The sequence below is a fragment of the Populus euphratica genome, unplaced genomic scaffold (genome assembly GCF_000495115.2).
Source record: "Populus euphratica unplaced genomic scaffold, PopEup_1.0 scaffold6.1, whole genome shotgun sequence".
NCBI classification, from domain to species: Eukaryota; Viridiplantae; Streptophyta; class Magnoliopsida; order Malpighiales; family Salicaceae; genus Populus; species Populus euphratica.
Window position 1 is genome coordinate 2,282,606 of NW_011499849.1, and position 8,596 is coordinate 2,291,201.

An 8,596-nucleotide genomic window follows, 5' to 3' on the forward strand; every position below is an offset into this window, starting at 1 on the left:
CTAACTAATGTTTTGGTGTTTGTAAAATCAATTAAATGTCCTGAAGATGCATGTTCCAGAATTGAGCTTGTAAAAGGTAAACTCCAGTGCTTCTGTATCATCAGTTTATTTAGTTAATTACTATTTAATTGCTAGCGTTAATGCGTTGCGTTGCGGGTTTCAATTTCAGCCAACAAATAATGTTATTCGATTTTAAAATTTCATCAAGGCCAAACTAGCTATTTTCATAACAAAATATAAAACAACGTGTTCTTGATATAAAAAGAATTTCCTTGAGAAAACTTTCAAGACAGGCAATTGTTTTTTTCTATGAATCATTTCAAAAAGTTTCTTTGGCTAAAACTTAGTTCTTTGTTCATGTATTATATATTTCATGATTTGAAAATTAAGTTTAAATAAAAAGCTAAAAAATACATGCTTTAATAAAATTTATGCTACTGTATATAAAAATAAATTAAAAAAATAAAACAAATTTGCATATTAGTTTTATATATAAGTCATTCATAGAGTAATTATTAATATTATCATTAAAAAATTTTAATCTTATTTAAAAATATAGTATCATTTTATATATACATATATAGAACAACAAAGTCAAGCCTAGGCAAATGGGATCGCCTAAGGCTTTGTTTGTTTCGCATCAATTTTTATACTTATAGCGTAAAAAATATAATAAATTATTTAATAGTTGTAAAAAATGTGTTTTATATTGTGAAATTTACTAAAAAATTAAGTTTAAAACACAATTTTGATTAGGCTATTTTTATATTTTTTTTAAGTTTTGTAAAATACTGTTTATTTTTTAGTTTTAAAAACAAAAAACATGAAATTTTTTTATTTTTTATTTTTTAAATTAATTTTTTTTTATTTTTTTATATTATTTCAATATGCTGATATTAAGAATAATTTTTTAAAAATAAACAATACGCTGATATCAAGAATAATTTTTTAAAAATAAAAATATATTATTTTAATATATTTTCAAATAAAAAAATACTTTAAAAAACAACTATAATTATACAACTACCAAACATGTTATATATATTTTTTACTGTACATAAACTTCCATCAGAATTTTTACTAAACATATATATATATATATATATATATAAATACAACTAACCTTACTTAACAATATTTTTCTAAACTTATTTTTTAAAATTATAACTATAAAAATTATCTAAAAAACTAACACTCTCTAAAAGAACATGTACGCCGGCGTAGTCTTGCAAAGTGAAAAATTCAAGTGGGACCAGTTCTTAGAATATGTTGTTTGCTTTAGGTTTTTCTTTTTTAATGAATTGATGACACATTGTCCTCTTAGGGAAGTGACATGTCACCGCTCACATTTGAGATATAAGTTATTTGGATCCCAAAATTAACTTTTAATTTATTTTTTCTTTGAAAAACATCTTAAAAAAATATAAGAATTTCAAAAATCTTTTTTTCAACCCGAAACTACTGTAATTAGTCTCACAATTTAAAAATAAATTAAATATAAATAAACATTGCAAGTTTCAATCTATTTTTCATGGTTTGATTAAATATCTAAACCATTTATACGGAATCTTTTTAAAATAAATTTATAAATACTAAAATTTGATTTTTTAATGATTGACTAAAATATTTTTATCTTTTACTTTTCTTCTATGACTTTTTTCTTTTTATTTAATATATAAAAACTGAAAATAATGTTTTATAATTAAAATATAAAAATTAAGAATTACAAGGATTAAAAATGTAAAAATCAAGAAATTCAGGATAAATTGAAATTCTAAATTATAATAGACTAGCAATAAAAGAATTACTTTTATATTTTTTTAAAATTATTTCATGTCATTTTTTATTTTTTTTGGTTATTGAAATATGATGCTGTTCGTGTTTAATTTACTTTAGTGGTACTTAAATTTGATCTCGAACGGAAGTAACATTTTATTGATATGCAAGTAATTAGGGATGATTTTATAATATTCAAGAATAATTACTTTTTTTCTATTAATTATTTTCTACGATTCAACGTTAAAAAAAAAGATATATGAATATAAAAATAGGAGATAACATAAAATAAATGATCATAAAAATAACAAAAACATCTTCAATTTTAATTTCTCTCTCATATATTTATCTATTTATTTTTCACAACAGAGAGTAACTATTGAAATACTACTAATTACTCAAGAAATTTATAGTTCTCAAAGAATAACTAAACCAGTAATATTCTATCATACGTGTTAAAAAATTATATATACACAAATGAAAGATAAAATTTAGAACAAATATTTTTATCATCCATCGTATATTTTATATTACCTCTGCTTTGTATATTTATTTTTTAAAAAAGTGGATTCTATGGAGTCGTTATCTGAATGCGGCTAGTTACTCTTTTGATATCATAAAAGATTTCATGACGGTGCCTAGAGATTAACTATTTGTATTCTATTAGCCTCCAATTCTATATAAATAAATGATTTTCAAAAAATAATACATGAAGTTGTCAATAAATTACTCATCACAGGATTGAGATTTTTTAAATAAAATTCAAACTCAGCTATAGAATCATTAAGGTCCAGTGGTGCAGTGAAGATTTTGGAGTTCAAGTCACTTGACATGCCTTAAAATATAGGTTACAGTCGAGGGAAAAGTGTTAAAAACACCAATTCTATATAGAATAAATAACTCTAGAAAAGTAATATATAAAATTATGAAGGTATTACCATTATAAAAATTAAGTATTTCTAGATGAAATTTAAATTCAAAGTGACAGGATGAAAATTGATTTCTATGAAAAGTCAAAAGCCCTTATTAAAGAATGCGTTCTCTGTTTCTTAGGCTTCCGTTACAATAGTTAATTGATGAAATTTTAAATTTACTTTTTAAATATTATAAATTTATATTTTTTAAAATTATTAAAAATTTATATAATTATTAATTTTAAAATTTATAAGATTAATTAAGATATACTTAAATTAACCCAAACAACTATGTTAATAAAAAAAAGATTGAGACCTTAGCTTAAGCCATAGATCATCGCTCTTCAAGAGAATTTCTATTGCCTATTGCCTCGATGTTCCGACATCAAAGACCCAATTGACTCTCCAAATAACAACTGCCTACCGTACGGATATATTTGGAAACCTGTTTAAGAGCGAAAGAGTGGTTTTTGGTGGATTTCATGTCACTGGAAAAGGGGATTGCTTACAGCGAGCCTCTTATGCTAGAGAGGCTTACAGTTCAGAAGCCAAGTGAATCCCGACATGATAATTTCACTTCAGCACATCTATGTCCAATGAACACTATCTTCTATATATCATCCTCTTCTTTTCCAAAGATAAATTAAAATAAAGAGCCTCAGTTTTCCTTTTCTAAGCACGCGTGTTGATTTTTTGATGGCACTCCAGTTGTGGGCTCCTACCGTAGAATATGACTTTTGTGTTTTACCTTCAACTCTCAATGATTTGATGCACATGGATAAGTTAAATATATACAATGTGTTACCAGCTTCTTAGAAGACTTCGGTGCCTTCGACCAATAAAATCCTTATTTCTTTTTTGTGATAGTGGGTCTTGGGTTGAATTTGAGAAACGACATTTTGTGCTGATGGAGTTTCTTTACGAGAAATTTGGAAATTTGCTTCGTGAAACGCCGGAGTTTTCCCTAAACGTTGGACGTCTTTACACGCTTTACTATTGTTGTCATTTTGTGGTGTTTTGTCCTCGGCCACAGGAGAATTGTCGTCTTCGAGGATTCTGAAGAACTTGTATTCTTGTAGGTTTTCGTTTAACTCTATGCACAATTGTGAATGGTCGATCGAAGTTCTTTGTGCGGAGATATTGATTTTGTTTTGATGCGCGTAATCCCTATACCACAAACTCCATTTGATTAAGACACATTGAAAAACGACTGAATAGCTAAAAGAAACATATGGAGAGCTAGCTTGCACTTGCATGAGAAGATGGTCTATGCCACCCTATTCTTCCTCCGGCAACTGTGTGATTAGATTGGCCTTTCACGCGTGCAATGAAATGAGTCCATCCAAATAAAACTTAGGTACATGGATTTCTTTGGGTGGGGATTCCATTAATTATCATCTTCTTTCTGTTGGTAACTGTTCTGTCGGTTCTATTACGTTGTCATCTTTTTATCTTATTTCCACGCCTGTCAAAGTGGTGGAAACTTTCTGTCTTGCGTTTTCAACCAAGACATACAATAACCTGGGTGTTTCCACCTTCTTAAGTATGCAACATACACCTTTCATTAGTAATAAACGTGCACAAACAGATTTTGTTGGATGCTTGGTTGTTATGATTGTTTTTAAAATTATTTTTAGTTTAGAAATATAATGAAATAATATTTTTTATTTTTTATATTTTATTTTTGATATTAGACCATCAAAATAATATAACAATATAAAAAATTAATTTAAAACAAAACAAAATTACAAAGACATTAAACAGCTTTGCTTCACCTTGATGACCATTCGGTAATCTTTTCCCTTTTTTTTGGTGGCTCATTAGATTCTCAAGGCAAGTGTTGGGAAGCAGAGGAAGCGCTTTATCGTTGTGCTTGTTTTTGACAGGAAGTTGGAACCCAGGCTCCTTGGGGTGGCTCATGAAGTACATCCTAGAAAAGCCTTTTCACTTTTCAGAGTGCTTCTAGTGTTCGGGTTCCGTCCAGATGATCAAGACTATATATATGGACCAGGCTCGATAGTTTCGAGCTTCAATCTGGAATCGCACGCCTTACATTCCTGTGGCCCATGCATTGGAAGCAAGTGGATCCCAAAGGGCTAAGCCCTGATTATGAAGTTTTTTGAGGACGCAGGTCCAGTTTTGGATTGAGTACCAATTGTTGTGAAGAGCATTGCAACAAGAGTGGCACGAGGTCCAGCAGCCGCTACGGTTTCGAACCACTGCAGTCCTCGCTCGCTGCCCTATCAAATAATTTTGGGTAAACTATGCTTTTGGTTTATTCGGAGGCAATTTATATTGTATAAAATATTTTATAAGAATATATTTTTTAATTTTTTTATAAAAAATTTGATCGATGTCAAGTTAGTTCAATTTCAAAAATTATTTTTAACTTGTAAAACATTTACTACTAATAATTCATTTATAATATTATCTAAAAATTTTAACCAGCCTCACAATTTCAATTACCATTATCTTATCAAGATATTTTTATAAAATATTTTATAAATATTAATATCATTTAATAATTTCAATCATTAAAATTATGTTTATCATCATCACCATTATAATACTCCACCACCCCATCCTCGTCCCTTTCAATTCCATCGTTATACCATTGCCATTACTTCTCAGCAACCACCATCCTTGTCCTCAACAACACCCCCCTTTCCTCCGGCAACCATGACCATAACTATCTTATTATTACAATAAAATATTATTTTAATGCTATTATTTTTTTTCATCATTACTTATCGAATATTGTAAAAAATTTCCATGTAAACGTTTTTAGAATGTTTCAAGAAAACATTTTCTGACACTATTTTTGTCAATATTTTTAATGTTTTTAGAATGATATCTCATTTATTTAACTGGATTGATATATTTTTTTAGAAAAATTGGAACATTCTCCTCTAGTTTAATTTTTTTATTTTATTTTTTTATTTTAAGAAATTACAATTTATATTTCTGAGTCTCCTCTAGTTTAATTTTTTAATTTTAAGAAATTACAATTTATATTTCTGATCAAATTAAAATTTAAAATAAAATAAAAGATAAATTTATCCTTGTACAATACAACACAAACACACGTATACCATGTCAGTTTCTTTATTCATTCTCTTCCCTTCTCAATTAGAATTCCATGACAAATGAAAATCAATTTAGAGTTTTCAAATCAAATCTCCAAATCCATCACTCTCCAACAACGCACCCCCTTAACGCCGCCATATTCTTAGAGAACCACCCAGTCCCGTTCCTCAACCCCAATATGTCTTATTTCCTCTACACCTTTTCTCAACTCCTTCCCTCCAAACCCTCACCTCGGCAGCCTTAGGGCTCTCAAATCGGTCGTGACTCTGTAGGTCGGCCCCGTTGTGGCTCAACATGCAAATTGAATGGGCCCGAGGAGGTTTTACATGGGTGTGATTTGGAATTGACGACTCCACACCGTGGCATAGACGAGTTAGTGAAGAGTGTGTCACACTTGTGTGTAAGCGTGAGTGTGAAGGGAATGGAGGGAGAGGGTGTGAGCTTTTCAGTTGCAGGAAATTGGGATAATGAGTGAGTTTGGACTGGATTGTTTTTCGCAAATTGAGTTTCTTATTAGGCTACCCTTTCAACTTCTGTTGTAAATGTAATTTTAGCTTTTTTGTTCATTTTTTTGAATAGATGTGAAGTGTTATACAATTTATAAACTATTAAATTTAAAGTATAATTTTTTTAAAATACAAAAATAAAGTAAAAAGAATAACGAAACTATATAATATTTGATGTATTTTTTTTATTGGCAGCATGGCTTATTTTTGAAGCAAGTGTCGATAGCGACTCACTTAGTGACTACCGCTAGCATGCCCCTTGTAAAAATAACTAGAAATTATCCTCTGCTCATTTAAGAAATGCTTGTCAAGAGACAGAGAAGTCACTCGCTCTCGCTCTCGCTCTCGCTCTCTGAGCAGAGGAATATTAAGGCCAACTAACTAAGTGCCAATTGGCAAATGGTAAATTACTTGAACGAGAGATTTTTTCGTACGATCAGCACAATTAATTAAAAATATTAGCAGAATAATATAATTAAATAAAAATTGATAAAATAAAATACTTTATAAATATTATGATTGAAATAATTTTTATAATGTATTGTTAATTAAAATAATGATGTCAGCAAAAGAGATGAGAGATTAAAAAAAAGATTTTGGACACACTAAAGCTCTTCAAGTATGATATAACTATTACTATAAAAAAGATTTTGATATGATAAATCTAGCAACATAAAAAAATATTATCAATAATAATTTAAGTAGATCATACTCATTATTAAAGATAATTAAGTTACCTTTTATTATAAAAGATAATAAGTGTGATCCAGCTAAATTATTAATTTTTTGATATTATTAAATTTATTTGGTTGGAATATTTTTTATAATAATAATGATACTGTAATGAGTTTAAAGTGTTATTTTAACAATAATTTTTTAAAATAGTGTTAAAAACTAAAAATAACCTCAATAAGAGGGGAAATAAAAGGGAAGGGGAAGAGAAAGAAACCCTAAGACAAGGCCGGATGGTCTTTAATGAAATGCAGATACAAGACTGACTGCAGACATTTGGAGGCCGGTGTGACCTGGCCTCCAATTTAAAGCTCTGCGTTTAACCAATGCCAGAGATGCGTAGGTTATTGTTGACTGTGGATTGAAAGTGGAGGCCAGCTTTATGTCCCCGTACGTACATGTCCACTAAGCAAGCAAGTGTTTGATATTTCCGTTTAACTGTACTTTACAACATTTTTAATCTTTTTAGTATCAAATTGTTTTTTTGTACAATTGTTTTTACATGAAGAAAATTAAAATAAATTTAAAAAATTTAAAAAATATTTAATATATCTTATAAAAATACACTTTAAAAAATAAATTTTTTATTATAATTTTAAAACTTGATTTGATCTGATAAATTAATTTAGAATCTAAAATAAAATAAAATAAAATTTAAAAATAAAAAAATAAAAATTTAAGTGATCTAATTAAAATTTTAAATCGACTCGATGAGTCAATTATTTCAATAAGTTCTAATTTAAAACTTGATTATAGTTAATTAATAGTTTATTTTGTAATAAACAAATTCTTTTATTCAAAAACTTAGGTGATCTAATTAAAATTTTAAATTGACTAGTGATTCAATTATTTCAATAAGTTTGCACCCAAGGCACCGGCCCAGCGGTGGCATTTTTGTTGCACTTTTAAAAATTCATTGAAAAACAAGAGGGCGTGGCCTATGGATGATGTCGGGCCATAGACACATTAAATCATCCGGCGCCTTGCGCCTTCTGCTGTCACGGGGGTTCGAGCCTTGGAGTTGCATGCCTGTCAGCCCCGCGCTGCCTTACCTGCCTGCTAACTGTGGGGGTCTGCACTAACCCGGACAAGCATAATTTTTTTGGAAATATTTTGAAAGTAATTATTTTTTAAGTTTTTTTATTTAAAAATATTTTTAAAAAATATTTTTAATATTAACACATAAAAAAAATAAAAAATCAATTTAAATCTAAAAATAAAAAAATATTAAAAACTCGGGTAATAATAAAAAGAAATACCTCCAACTCGTGAACAATGGGATTCAGGATTGTATTTAATTTGGAAAATCTGAAATTATTGATAAATGATTGTATCATATGAGATCGATTCCTTTTTTTCTTTTTGGTAATTTGTGGGATTGATTCCTTGAAACATAGAAGGACCTTAGTCATCCGACGCGTTGAAGAGTCTGTGCATCACAAGAGCCTTACTCGGGGCTCTTTCCAACGCATCAAGTGGTCAAAATAGATTTGATCTAGCCCTGGCAACCTGATAATAATCACTGCCATAATTGTTAAGCCTTCTCTTCACCACTCTATGCAAATAGCTAGAACGCACCCA